The sequence below is a fragment of the Schistocerca piceifrons genome, chromosome 1 (assembly GCF_021461385.2).
Source record: "Schistocerca piceifrons isolate TAMUIC-IGC-003096 chromosome 1, iqSchPice1.1, whole genome shotgun sequence".
In the NCBI taxonomy this organism is placed as follows: domain Eukaryota; kingdom Metazoa; phylum Arthropoda; class Insecta; order Orthoptera; family Acrididae; genus Schistocerca; species Schistocerca piceifrons.
The window spans coordinates 29974948-29988616 of NC_060138.1; the positions used below are offsets into that span (position 1 = coordinate 29974948).

Consider the following 13669-nt stretch of genomic DNA (forward strand, 5'->3'; position numbering starts at 1 on the left):
GAGGAGATACAGAGAAAAAGGAACTGTCAATGACACGCCTCGCTCAGGCTGCCCAAGGGCTACTACTGCAAAGGATGACCGATACCTACGGATTATGGCTAGGAGGAGCCCTGACAGCAATGCCACCATGTCGAATAAAGCTTTTTGCGCCGCCACAGGACGTCATGTTATGACTCAAACTGTGTGCAATAGGTTGCATGATGTGCAACTTCACTCCCAACATCCATGGTGAGCTCCATCTTTCCAACCACAACACCATGCAGCGTGGTACAGTTGGACCCAACAACATGCCGAATGGACCACTCAGGATTGGCATCACATTCTCTTCACCAATGAGTGTCGCATATGCCTTCAACCTGACTTTCATCGGAGACGTGTTTGGAGGCAACCCAGTCAGGCCGAATGCTTTAGACACACTGTCCAGCGAGTGCAGCAAGGTGGAGCTACCCTGCAGTTTCGGGGTGGCATCGTGTGGGGCCAACGTACGCCACTGGTGGTCATGGAAGATGCCGTAACGGCTGCACTAAACATGAATGCCATCCTCCGACCGATAGTGCAACCATATCGGCAGCATATTGGTGAGGCATTCGTCTTCATTGATGACAAATTGCGCCCCCATCGTGCACATCTTGTGAATGACTTCCTTCAGGATAACAACATCGGTCAACTAGAATGGCCAGCAATTTCTCCAGACATGAACCCTATCGAACATGCCTGGGATAGACTGAAAAGGGCTGTTTATGGATGACATGACCCACCTACCACTCTGAGGGATCTAAGCCGAATCGCCGTTGAGGAGTGGGACAATCTGGACCAACAGTGCCTTGATGAACTTGTGGATAGTATGCCACGACGAATAAAGGAATGAATCAATGCAAGAGCACCTGCTACTGGGTATTAGAGGTACCAGTGTGTACAGCAATCTGGACCACCACCTCTGAAGGTCTCGCTGTATGGTGGTACAACATGCAATGTGTGGCTTTTATGAGCAATGAAAAGGGCAGAAATGATGTTTATATTGATCTCTATTCCAATTTTCTGTACAGGTTCCAGAACTCTCGGAACCGAGGTGATGCAAAACTTTTTTTATGTGTGTAATTATGGATCAACAGAACATGCTGTGCAAGGTTCATGTAAAATCATAGGAATGATCAACTGGTTAGTGGTTGTGGTGTCCACTCTCCTTTTCTTTAATCATACTTGCGAATGAGAACTATCGGTTACACATGTCACTGTCAGCAAAGCAAAAACTAGTTTTACTGAAAATATTTTTCTTTTGGTGTAACTCAAAATTTCAGGACAGGATTAAATGAATAGTTTAGATAAATATATTTCTTCAAGTGTCTGCTGCTTCACAACTTTTAGCATTTTGGAATTTTTCAAATGGCTCTACTTTCTCCTGTCCGCAGTCAATTGCAACAACGATTACCGAACTACAAAGAGTAACTAAAACAAGTAGAAAATATTTATGAAACAGGATAAAGTGGTGCTAGTGTCATATCTTAATGAGGAACTAGAAACATTTAGCTCTGGACAGGCAGATGTAGTGCTGAAGTTTGAAAGAATAGTTGACCATGAAGTAGACAAATGTATGCCTAGTAGAACTATTCATAATGGGAGGGACACTCCATGGTATACAGCAACTGTAGATAAACAGAGACAACTGCATAACAGATTTAAAACAATGTATAGGGCTACATATATAGAGATGTTGACTGAAACACATTTGGCTGTCAAGAGGGCATTGTGAAGCCTTCAGTGACTACCACAGCAGAATATTATCAAAATATCTTTCACAAATCTCAAAGAAATCCTGGCCATATGTGAAGGCTCTAAGTGGCACCAAAGTTAATGTCCAGACACTCATGGATGAGGCACAAACTGAAACTGGGAGCAGCAAAGCAAAAGCAGAAATGCTGAACTCCATTTTCAAATGTTCCTTTGCAAAGGATAATCCAGGAGTATTACTCCAATGTGATTCTACAATAGTGTCAGTGGTATTGAGACTTAGCTGCAATCATTAAAACTGAATAAATCTCCAGGGCTCATGGAATTCCTGTCAGATTCTATACTGAATTTTCAGCTAAGTAGCCCCTCTTTTAACCGTTAACATACCTTAGATTAATTGAACAAAGAAACAAGCCCAGTGGTTGGAAGGAAGCGCATGACGCACCCATCTATCAGAACGGCAGCAGAAGTGATGCACAAAACTAACATCCAATGTCTTTAGCATCCATTTGTTGTAGAATCTTAGAACATATTCTGAGCTCAAATATAATGACGTATGCTGAGCAGAATGACCTCCTCCACAACAGCCAGCATGGATTCAAAAAAACATCATTCATGCAAAATCCAACTTGCACTTTTCACACACATCATTCTGAAATCCATGGGTCAAGGCAGAATCAGATAGAATCACTGTTTCTTTACGTCCTAAATCATTTGACTCTGTACTACATGTATGTTTATTACCAAAAGTCGAGTGTTCGGGATATCAAGCGAGATTTGTGACTGCACTGAGGATTTCTTGTTGGGGAAGATGCATTATATTATCTTGGATGGAAAGTCATCAGCAAATGAAGTAACTTTTGGATGTGCGTCAGAGAAGTGTGTTGGGACCCTTGCTGTTCATGTTGCATATTAATGTGCATGGGCTCAATATTAATACTAACCTCAGAAGTTTTTCAGTTGACGCAGTTACCTATAATGAGGTGCTACCTGAAAAAAGCTGCATGAAAATTTAGTCATTTCTTAATAAGACTTAAAGTTGGTGCAAAGATTAGCAACTTACTTCAAATGTTCAGACATGTAAAATTTTGCATGTCACAAAATGATGACTACAATGTCAATGTGTCAAAGTTGGAATCCATCAACTCATACAAATACGTGAGTGTAACATTTTGTAGGAATATGAAGTGGAGCAACTACTTAGGCTCAATCATAGGTAAAACATATGACAAGAATTCAGTTCATTGGTAGGATGCTGGGAAAATGCAATTAGTCTACAAAGGAGATTGCTTACAAAATGCTTGTATGAGCTGTCTTAGACCATTACTCAATTGTATGGAACCCATAGCAAACAAGGGATACTGAACACATACAAAGAAGGCCAATATGAATGTTCACAAGTTTCTTTTAGCCATGGGAGAATGTCAAGTAGATAATGAAAGAACTGAAGTGGCAAACAAATAAAGAGAGATGCAAACTATCCGGTCAAACTACTTAGTAAGTTTCAAGAACCAACTTTAAGTGATGAATTTAGGAATATACTTCAAACCCCTCTGTATCGCTGCTGTGGTCGGGAAGACAAGATTAGACTAATAACAGAAAACACACACACAGGTGTTTACATTTAAACTATTGTTCTTCCTACACTCCATACACGAATGGAATGGAAAAAGCCCTAGTAACTGATACAATGGAAAGTAACCTCAGCCATACACTTCACAGTGGTTTGCAGACTATGGATGCAGATGTAGTTCAATCTTTTAGATGACTACATAACTATTGCCATGGCCAAAGAGTCACAAAACTAAGACTCCTGAAATAAAATTTTAATAGAAGTGTAATGATAATACTGTTACTAAAGTAGTCAGCTACAAAAGGCATACTCCCCATTTAAACCCATCTGGTGAACACAGATATTACATCCCCTGAAGGTATTAACACCTTTCCTCATTTACTTTCAACCAAGACATGAAGGTAAACACTGAAAAGAAAAATATTCTAGGAGGTAAACAATCTTCCATCACTGGAAAGATTGATGCAATTTGGCCATCAAACTCTGAAGAGCCTAGAACACTACATAAGGAAGAATCAGGGTTTCCTTACTATTTCCTGATAAGGTCTAGAAAAAAACACATCTGCCATGCACACTGCCTATCAATACTTCCCTGAAGGCAGGTAAACTTAAACAACAGATGGATGTATTAAACAGACACAATATACTCATGTTAGCACTTCATGAAACTACATGTGGAGGTCAGAGCACATTTGAATCAGAGGCCTTATAAAGAAAACCCAGCCATAAAGACTGAACACAAATTCACTACTCTTGGAACAGTTTTGAATCCAAGAGAATCCGTAACACATTATCCATTCACATCAGAGCAAATACCACTTCTCTCATTAGGTCAGCAAATAACATATATACCACTGTAAATGCACACACACCTACTACTCGACTTGGCCTCCTGCAGTCATTATCGGAAACATGCAGTGGCATTACAATAAACACACACACATTAATATTTTTGACTGTCTTATACCCTGTGGAAGTCCTAACAATTTCATGAGCAAGTTGTCTGGTTGTTAAAATAGCAGAGCATAGTCTGATCGGTTTATCAGTTTCGAGTGCAGAGCAAACACATGAGCCGACAGAAGCACCCTGGTCGACTAATACCCACAACAGGAGCAGAAAAATCCAGGACGAGTTGAACAGTTTTGGGAAACACCAGAAAATGAGACATCAAACAAACCAAAGCACCACATAAAACTACTTGTAGGAGGTTTCAATGCACAGGTCAGCACAGAAGACAACTGGAAGAGAATAGAAGGAATATTTCCCACACGTAAATCCTACAATAACAATGAAGAAAGACCCATCACCTTTTACAGACAATTCAATTTAAAACTTTTTTCAGAAATTCACCAAGGACAAAGAAGACCTAACACACATTTAGGCTCATATCAACTGATTCATGAGGCAATAACCAAACAAAACCACACAGGAATCATGAACATACAGGACAGAAGAGGACTAGGCATAATCTCTGACCACTTTTTAACAGAATTCAAGCCAAATTTCAGCCTAGAAGACCAACTCCCAAAGTTCATTCAGTTGATACAAAACTTTTTTGCAAAATGGGGATGAATTTGTCACAAAGGTTTGACACAAAGAAGATGGGAAATTGAGATGAGATCAGAGAAGCAATTATAGACAGGGTAAAAGAACTAGAGCAACCACTGAGAAGACAAAAATTGATGGTGGAACATGTGATGAAGCAATGGAACATAGACTAACAGCTTGAAAAAAATGTACATCCTTAAAGGGGAAAGAAAATGGAGCACAATTGCTGAGGTCTGAAAACAGACAAACAAATTATTAAGAGCAGAGAAATGAAATTATGACAAATTTCAGACAGAAAACCACTAGGATCTTTTACACAGTTTTCACAGAAGAAATGACAAAGTACAAGCAGATGAGCCCTGACTTGACTTCAAAGATTCAACAGGCATATGAGGGAGCAGTTAATACTCCATGTGCAATTTGCTTAGAGGGCAAATGAACAAGACTTCCCTATTCAAGGTCTGGCACAAGAGCAACAGAAATTTTTGAGCTAGTTCACTCAGATTTGTGTGGGCCAAGGCAAACAAGGTAATTGGAGTAGCAAAATACTTCTTTATTTTAATTGATGGCTATTCCAGGAAAGTATCTGTATATACTCTCACAAAATAAAAATTAAGTACAACAGCTGATTTGAGACTTTAAAAAACTAGTCAAAAGGCAAACTGGGAAAGGATCTGCACTCTGTGTACAGATAATGGCACTGAATATGTGAACAATAATCTGAAAAACATTTTCGGACAGGAGCAAATATGACATCAGACTACCATATATGCCATATACATCAGAATGAAATGGAGAAGCTGGTCATTATAAATATACAATCGTAGCAAAAGTGAGATGCCCACTCTTCAAAGCAAATTGGGCAAATAAATTCGGTCAAAAGCAGTCTCCACTGCAGTCTACTTAAATAACAGATTTCAAAATAAGGCACTCAAAAGCAAGACTCACTCTTGTGTCTATTACAGAAATCAAAGTTCAGACATTTTAATAGCTACTGTTCATGTGAGTGGTATGCTAATTTTCAGCAACAATTTGCAAGAGAAAGAAGTTTTCACAAACAATTTAAGCTGAAAGATCTTGGTGAAACCACAAACTGTTCAGGTATCCAAATTACTAGGAATCACAAAGAAAGTTATTTATGGATAAACCAGACTTTCTATGTGAAGCAAATTCTCAATTAATTTAATATGACGGACTGTAAATTGATATCTATGCCAATCGAAAATAATGGAGAGCACACTCATAACATGGGTCAAAAACAGGGCAAGATCAAGAAGATATGAAGAACGTAACCTATTGCAAAGCAAGAAATAGGAAATTTAATGTAAGCTCAGTTAGGAACAAGACCTGGCCTAGCTTATTTGATAGGAAATGTTAGCCGTTTTTGTTGCAATCCAGGCATACCACATTGGCAGCAGTCAGAAGGAGCTTTAAATATCTAAATGTATGAAGAATATAAAGCTATTGTTTTCTACAACAGAGGACTGTCACATAATAGTTTACTGTATGCAGACTGGACCGGAGATTCTGAAGACAGGAAGTCAACAACTGGAAATTTGTTTAAGTTTCAAAGAGAAGGAATATCCTGGCAAAGTAAGAAACAGTCAACTGTAGCCTTATCCATGACTGAGGCAGAATATATGCCCCAGAACTTAGCACATAAGGACACACTGTGACTTCCGAGGTTAGACAGCGAAATATCTCCAGACCTTAAGAAGGATCCTATCAAACTATTATGTGACAGCAAAGAAGCAACTGACCCGTCCAAGACTAGTGTCTACAAAAGTGAAACCAAACACGACGACACAAGGCACTGTTTTATAAGAAAAGAAAATAGTCAGCCCAAGTCACTGTGATGCACATACCTTCAGGCCAAATGCTAGCAGACATGATGACAAAACCTATGGAAAAGCGTTGGCATCATCTGCTCCTACAAGAATTTGAGCTGAAAATGTAGGGCTTTTTTTTTCCAAGGCATGATTCTAGTAGGGGTAAGTGAATTTAGAATCTATGCCTCACTTCTGTAAATATCTTCTGCATTGCTATTGGCACACTTTTATTTATTCTGTGGACAGTGAAGTTAGTGTAACAGTGTTTAACTTTTAACATATTCAGTGCACAAATTCAGAATTTTTTGAAACCAGCAACTAAAGGCTCATTAATCAGCAACAGATCATGCCATCTAACAACCCACAAAAAAGCATACTTCCACACAATGTTATGGAGAATGATAAATTTTCAACTGGTTGATGGTGAAATTAACAAAGATATAACAGTTCTTGCAAATCTAGCCAGTGTAAATGATTTTGATCTAAAAATGATAAAAGAAGTGAACAAGCAAAGGTTGAAAATTGCACAGAAGTCACTGACTGATGACATTACTGTAAATACAGAAATGACTAAACATAAGACTAATTTTGCTGTTCTGTCATTGTACTATTTCAGCCAAAATATCCAGAACTTATAACTATACAAAAATCAACACTGTATCTTGCATGGACAACAACATTAAAAACATTACACAACACATACATTTCAAAACATTTTTGAAAACTTTAGCTTTGAAGCCCTACATCAGATGAAGAAACAGAAGAAAATGAGTATTTTAGTCATTTTACAAGTCATCCACATAAAATAAAATGAAAAAGAAGAAGAAGAAGAAAGAAATGAAAAACATAAGACATCTCAACAATTTTGCTGGAATTCCACTTAAAAATCAAGACGAAAAATTGTGTCTCCATTCATAATTCCCACACCAACAGATAAGATTACTCATACATAATTTTCACACTGACAGATAAAATTAGTCATATTACTAGTATCTTACACTTAGAGATATACAAACTGATCCAGTTGATATGGGAGAAGGAGACACTGCCAGAAGAATGGAAATTGGCTATAATATGCCCAATATACAAGAAGGGAAGCAAAATGGAATGCGTTAACTACAGAGGAATCAGCTTGTTGAATGAAACGTATAAGGTGCTGTCCATCATCATCCTCAGAAAATTGCACCCATTCATAGAGAACAGTATACAGGAGTACCAAGCTGGCTTTCGACCAAACCAATTGACAATAGATCACATTTTCACACTAAGACATTGGGAATATGATAAAGATATCTACAGCCTGTTCGTCGATTTTCAATGTGCATATGACAGCATCCACAGCAATAGCCTATACAGTGCAATGCGGGACTTCAGAATACCTGAGAAGCTAGTGAGAATGGTGCAAGCTTGTATGGAAGGGTCAAAGGCAGCAGTGCGTTTCCAAGGAGCCACATCAGAAACATTCGAGATTGAAACAGGTCTCAGACAAGGGGATGCTCTCTCATATGTTCTGTTCAATGTCACCTTAGAGAAAGTAATAAAAGAGAGTAGGCAACAGGAGTGGGCTGGAGTAGAGATGGACGGTAACTTCAATTGCCTCGCATATGCAGATGACGTAGTACTGTTTAGTGAATCAAAGCACGAGTTGAAAGAACTGTACCAGAAAATGGACAATAATGCACAGAAGGTAGGGCTCAAAGTGAATCGAGACAAAACAGAGTTCATGCAATTAGGAAGAAGACAAGAGCAGGTATAATTTCTTGAGATAGATGGCAAGAGGTTCAAGAGAGTAGACCAGTTCAAATACTTGGGATCTTGGTTTACCACGGACAACAACATAAAAATGGACATCAAGGAAAGAGTAGCAGTGGGAACGAAATGTATGCATTCCCTCGGAGAGACGCTTGGCTCTAAATCGATCTCAGTGAACACAAAGATGAAAATCGACAACACAGTGATATTCCCAGCAGTAATGTATGGTTCAGAAACATGGAGCATGACTAAGCGATAAAGGGGAAAACTAATAATATATGAAAGAAGAGTAATGAGGAAGATATGGGGACCAGTTTTAGATAACAGAGAATGGAGGAGGAGGAAAAACAAGGAAATCTACCTTCTGATGTGACAACCAACTATCCTACAGAAGATAAAGAGCAAAAGAATACAATGGGTGGGCCATGTAACCCGTATGCCAGACTGAAGACAGGCGAAGATGGCACTAGCAGGGAAAGCAAACGCCAAGCGCCCCATTGGACGACCAAGGCAGCACTGGATGGATGACCTGGTGAAGGACCTAGCAGCCCTGGGAACTGAAGGCACCTGGAGGAACTGGGCACAAAACAGGAAGGAATGGAGGCAGTTTGTGGAAGCAGCCGCGTGGTCTGCAGGGCCTGTGATCACTGAATGTCTATCTAACTAGTGTCTACATACTAAGAGAAATTTAAATTTTTGAACTCCTAATTTCACAAGATTTTTTTAATAGTTTTATTTCATACTGTTTTATTAGTTGCTATCTGCACATATCAACTGACGAGGGAACTGACCACTCCAACATGTTCAAACCTGCCCTGATTTTTTTTTAATGTAGGAAGAGTACACCAAAAGAAACAATGTCAAAATTTTAGCTGGTAAGAAATGATTCAAATGGCTCTGAGCACTATGGGACTTAACATCTGAGGTCATCAGTCCCCTAGAACTTAGAACTACTTAAACCTAACTAACCTAAGGACATCACACACATCCATGCCTGAGGCAGGATTCGAACCTGCGACCGTATCGGTCGGGCAGTTCCAGACTGAAGCGCCTAGAACCGCTCAGCCACACCGACCGGCAGCTGGTAAGACCCACTGCAAGTATTTCTTTGAAAAAATATTGCAATTTACCAAACTCCTGACTTGCCACGCAGCTTGAGAGTTGTGCATCCTGCTGTAGCTGTAGTAGACAGTGCATGCACAAGCCAGTGGGCACGTATCCTCGAATGATGGAATATCGTTAAACAGATAACATGACACAACACAATCATTAATCGTGAAGTGAATTACACTTTCCGTTGATACTTTCTGTGACACAATCGTTTATAGTTACTATTTGCTTGAATTTGCAACTCATTTAATATTCATAATAATTAGCAGTTGCCTTTGCGGTATCACTAAATGTTAACAATGAAGATAAAACCGAATTTTCTTTGTGAGTTCTTCACATATGCCTGCTAATAGCTTCTGTCTTTGTACGAGTTCCAGAGTTTCACAGTAATGTGGAATCCAGTTAATGTTTTCAGTCTTGGAAAGATAAAATATGAAGAAGGTGGTACGCAGTCAAAGTCACCAACTTCTCCTGAAGACCTATGTGTGTGTTATTTAGTATGAACTTCTTGGATATCCATTCGAATGATGTCAACATTTCATTAGAAATTGTGGTAACATTAGAAGAAACAGGAAATAACTTGGGCAATTCTTTGAATTGTGATTCAAACGATTATTGTTGTGCTAATTGAAGTCCAGAACAATAACAGAGTACCTTCCAAGTCCACAGGAAATATGTACAATAATAGCTTTCAGTGACAAAGAAAAGGCTGTAAACTTTTTGGTTAAATGAAGGAAGGAGAAAACGCTTAAACTTAAGCAGTGTGCAAAGCCGATTTCATTTCAGAAAATCTGAACATGAATTGTATAGATAGCAGAAAGGTTTACATGAAGTACAAAATATGCACCAAAATGAAACTTGCAAAAGTGTGAAAGAAAAACTGTTCAAAAGATTTAGAACTGCTTAAGAGAGTCAGTGCACTGTTACCAATGAAAATCTACGAGACTGGGTGCTCTGAACTGTAAGTGACATGAACAATACTGATTTCCAGGCTTCTTTGATATGGTTAAACAGATTCATGAGAATATATGGAAAAGGAAGTTACAAAATTATGAAGTTTAGCTCCAGTAAACAGGTACGTGAGATGTCATTAATAGGAAATAGAGAAATTCATCGCTGACCTGAAGATGAAGCTTCTCGTTATCCCCTAAAAGCTGCATATACAGCCAATCAGTCAGGTTTTCTTCAAACCATAATTTAACATTTTGAGTGTGATTGTGTAGGCAATGACTGCTATGACACGTTTGTATACAACAATACCAAGTGAGGCGTAGTGGCTAGCACACTCATTTCACATTCGGAAGGATGATAGTTCAAAACTGCATCCAGCCATCCAGGTTTAGGTTTTCTGTGCTTTCCCTAAAGGGCACGGCTGATTTGCTTTGTTATCATGACACAATCCAAGCTTGCGCTCCATCTCTAATGACCTCAATGTCTACAGGACATTAAACCCAATCTTCTTTCCTTCCTTCATATACTACAATGTCAGTGATAAGTATCAGTGGATTACTGTTTCCGCAACTTTATCTCTGTCTTCAGGAAATTCACGGCAAATTATGACAAAAAAAGGACTGATTGCTTGCAAAAGTCTCGTAATCTGAAGAAAATGGGAGAGAATAATTTTCAATGATATATCTGAAACGTAGTCTTATCATTTGCAGAGAATAATTCATTTGTTGGACTTATGGCCTGGTCTTAATGACACCTCTTCTGGTACTGCACGCCACGGCATTTGAATCCGCGCCAGACGTCATGGACGTCGAAGACCCAGAGAGGTATCTGCACCATTGCACTGTAAGCTGTGGCGGCATGCGTCTCCTGGCTCGTTTTTAGTGTGAGGGCGCCACCGTGGAACACGTGGTCCCAGCGGCCAATAGCATACTTAAGCGCCTGCCTTGCACTCAGCCAGCATCATGTGCATCTCAGGACATATCACCTCAGACAGTGTATTGACTTTAGTGTTTCTATTCCAGTGGACATGGTTGTCTTGTTTGGTTTGTTACTCTGTTGTCTGTTCTTGTTGTGTCGTAACGTCCTCCATTGGTCGTGTCCGTCCTCTCCTGTTATGTTGTTGTTCACGGGCCGCTCCGCGGGTCCCGCTGCATTTCCGTCACTACTACCCTGCAACCGTTCCAGTCGCCATTACACCACCTCTGATTTTAGGAGGATGATGAAAAAACTGTCAGTATAATTCACATTCCACCCACAACTAATAATATGATTCAGACCCTCTGTAAAAAGGTTTTTCATCAGGGTGCAGCACTTTTCAGATAATTGTTGAACAGTATAATTTTCAATAGCTCTTGGTCATTTCAGGTTTATCAGCAGTAAAGTGTTATTGAACTTCAGTTTGCATCACCAACATTTACGAATTTGATCAAGTATGCCTAGTACACAGCACAATATGCAGACCTACAGCATCAGCATTTCTCACTCCATTCCTGTTCTGTCTAAATAAAACTAGTAATTACTGCTACTTGCCTGAATGCATTAATTTTTCTTTAATCAGGAGTACCTGGTGTAAGGTGAATGTTTGTTTCATTGTTAGCAAAATATACATTATTCAAAATTATCATAAGAACTGTGATACAATAACTGTTATAAAATACTTAAGGTCAACAAATTAATGTGCCAACTAATGAAAGTCTTCTGTATTGTAACATCATACACTACCTTGATTTTCTTTCCTCTGCCAGTCACTTGTGTAACAATTTCATCTGCAACAGTTTAGCTATGAATATGAACTGTTAGTTATTCAAAAGAATTAATGAAGTGAGTCATTTTTGTATGGTTTAAGTGCTTAGAATTCATGTGTGTGCACTCTGGACGTTGCACTTGTCAGGGCTAGATCTGCTTATTTGCAGACTCGAGTGCTAGGCAGGGAGGGGCTGTACAAACTGCTATAATACGCAGTTCTTTGTATAGCAAAAATGGGTAACTAATAGTTTTTTAAAATACTTGCAGTGCAATTTAGCAACTAAAATTTTGAACTGCATTTCTTTCAGCATACTCTACATGCATGAAAAATTTCAGGGTAGGTTTTGACAAGTTTGATTGGACCATTCTCTTGTGAGGTTATTAGGTACCCACTCTCTCACTCTTGTCAAGATAAATAAATAAATAATATCTCTGCACATTTCTCATCTCATGTGCACAAACCAGATGTCAGCACATCAGGTACAGTTGCAGTTTGTAAACCGATATGAATGGAGACACACTGTGAAGATGCTGCCAATTTAGACGTTTCGCAAATTTAAAGGTAATTATTTTTCCCCTAACGGTATAAGTAATGCAATATGATTTTCCATACAGTTAATCACTAAAAATTTACTCCATAAGTCAAAATTGGTGGTGTAAAAAAAGATTAAATAAATAACAGCTTATGTACAAAAAAATACCTCTTTCATCGAATGACAGTAGGCTAACAAGGCAAGTTTCAATTACATTTCCCACTTAAGAACCTTCACATGGCTGGAAGAGAGACAAAGGGATCTGAAAAGACTACACATCACAGAAGACACCTTATAGGACAGGGAAAATTTCAGGCTTCTCAAAAATACAGCAAAATTTCCTTTCCAGAAAAAAAAAACCCACAATATGGGAGAGTGAAAGGAAATGAACAGAGGCAGGCCATCAGCCAACCTGTGAAGAAGTTATGGGAAGACGAGAAGAAAAAAAAGTACCATGGTTTGAGGTTCTGTAGGTGCTTTTGAAATTGGCCAAATTCTGCTATTAAAAAAAAAAGCAATAAAAGTGTTACAAAATGAATAACATAAAAACAGATGACAGAACTCACTTTTACAGTTTACAACAGATGTCTTAGTTGCTTCCCGAGTTGTCAGACACACACAGATGGCAGAAACAAATAGATTACCACGATACGTCCTCACCATATAGAGAAGACGTTAAGTCGCAGACAGGCACAACAAAAAAGACTGCTACACATTTTAACCTTTCAGCCAAAAGCCCTTCACACAAGAACAACTCGCATACACGACCAGTGTCTCTGCTGCTGTGGCTGCACATTGTTGTTATTCCATCCTGAACATCCCATTGTTTGAGTTTACCATGATATGCATAACTTGTAACTTTGACATATAATAACAAGAAGAAGCCTTGTAACAAGTGT

At 38.9% G+C, this 13669-nt stretch overlaps 1 protein-coding gene across 3 annotated transcripts in view; it reads right to left on the reverse strand.

The window, feature by feature from the left end:
• The window catches only part of LOC124787753 (phosphofurin acidic cluster sorting protein 2), a 691488-nt gene that overhangs the window by 14532 nt on the left and 663287 nt on the right, over window positions 1–13669 (reverse strand). The window lies entirely within an intron of this gene.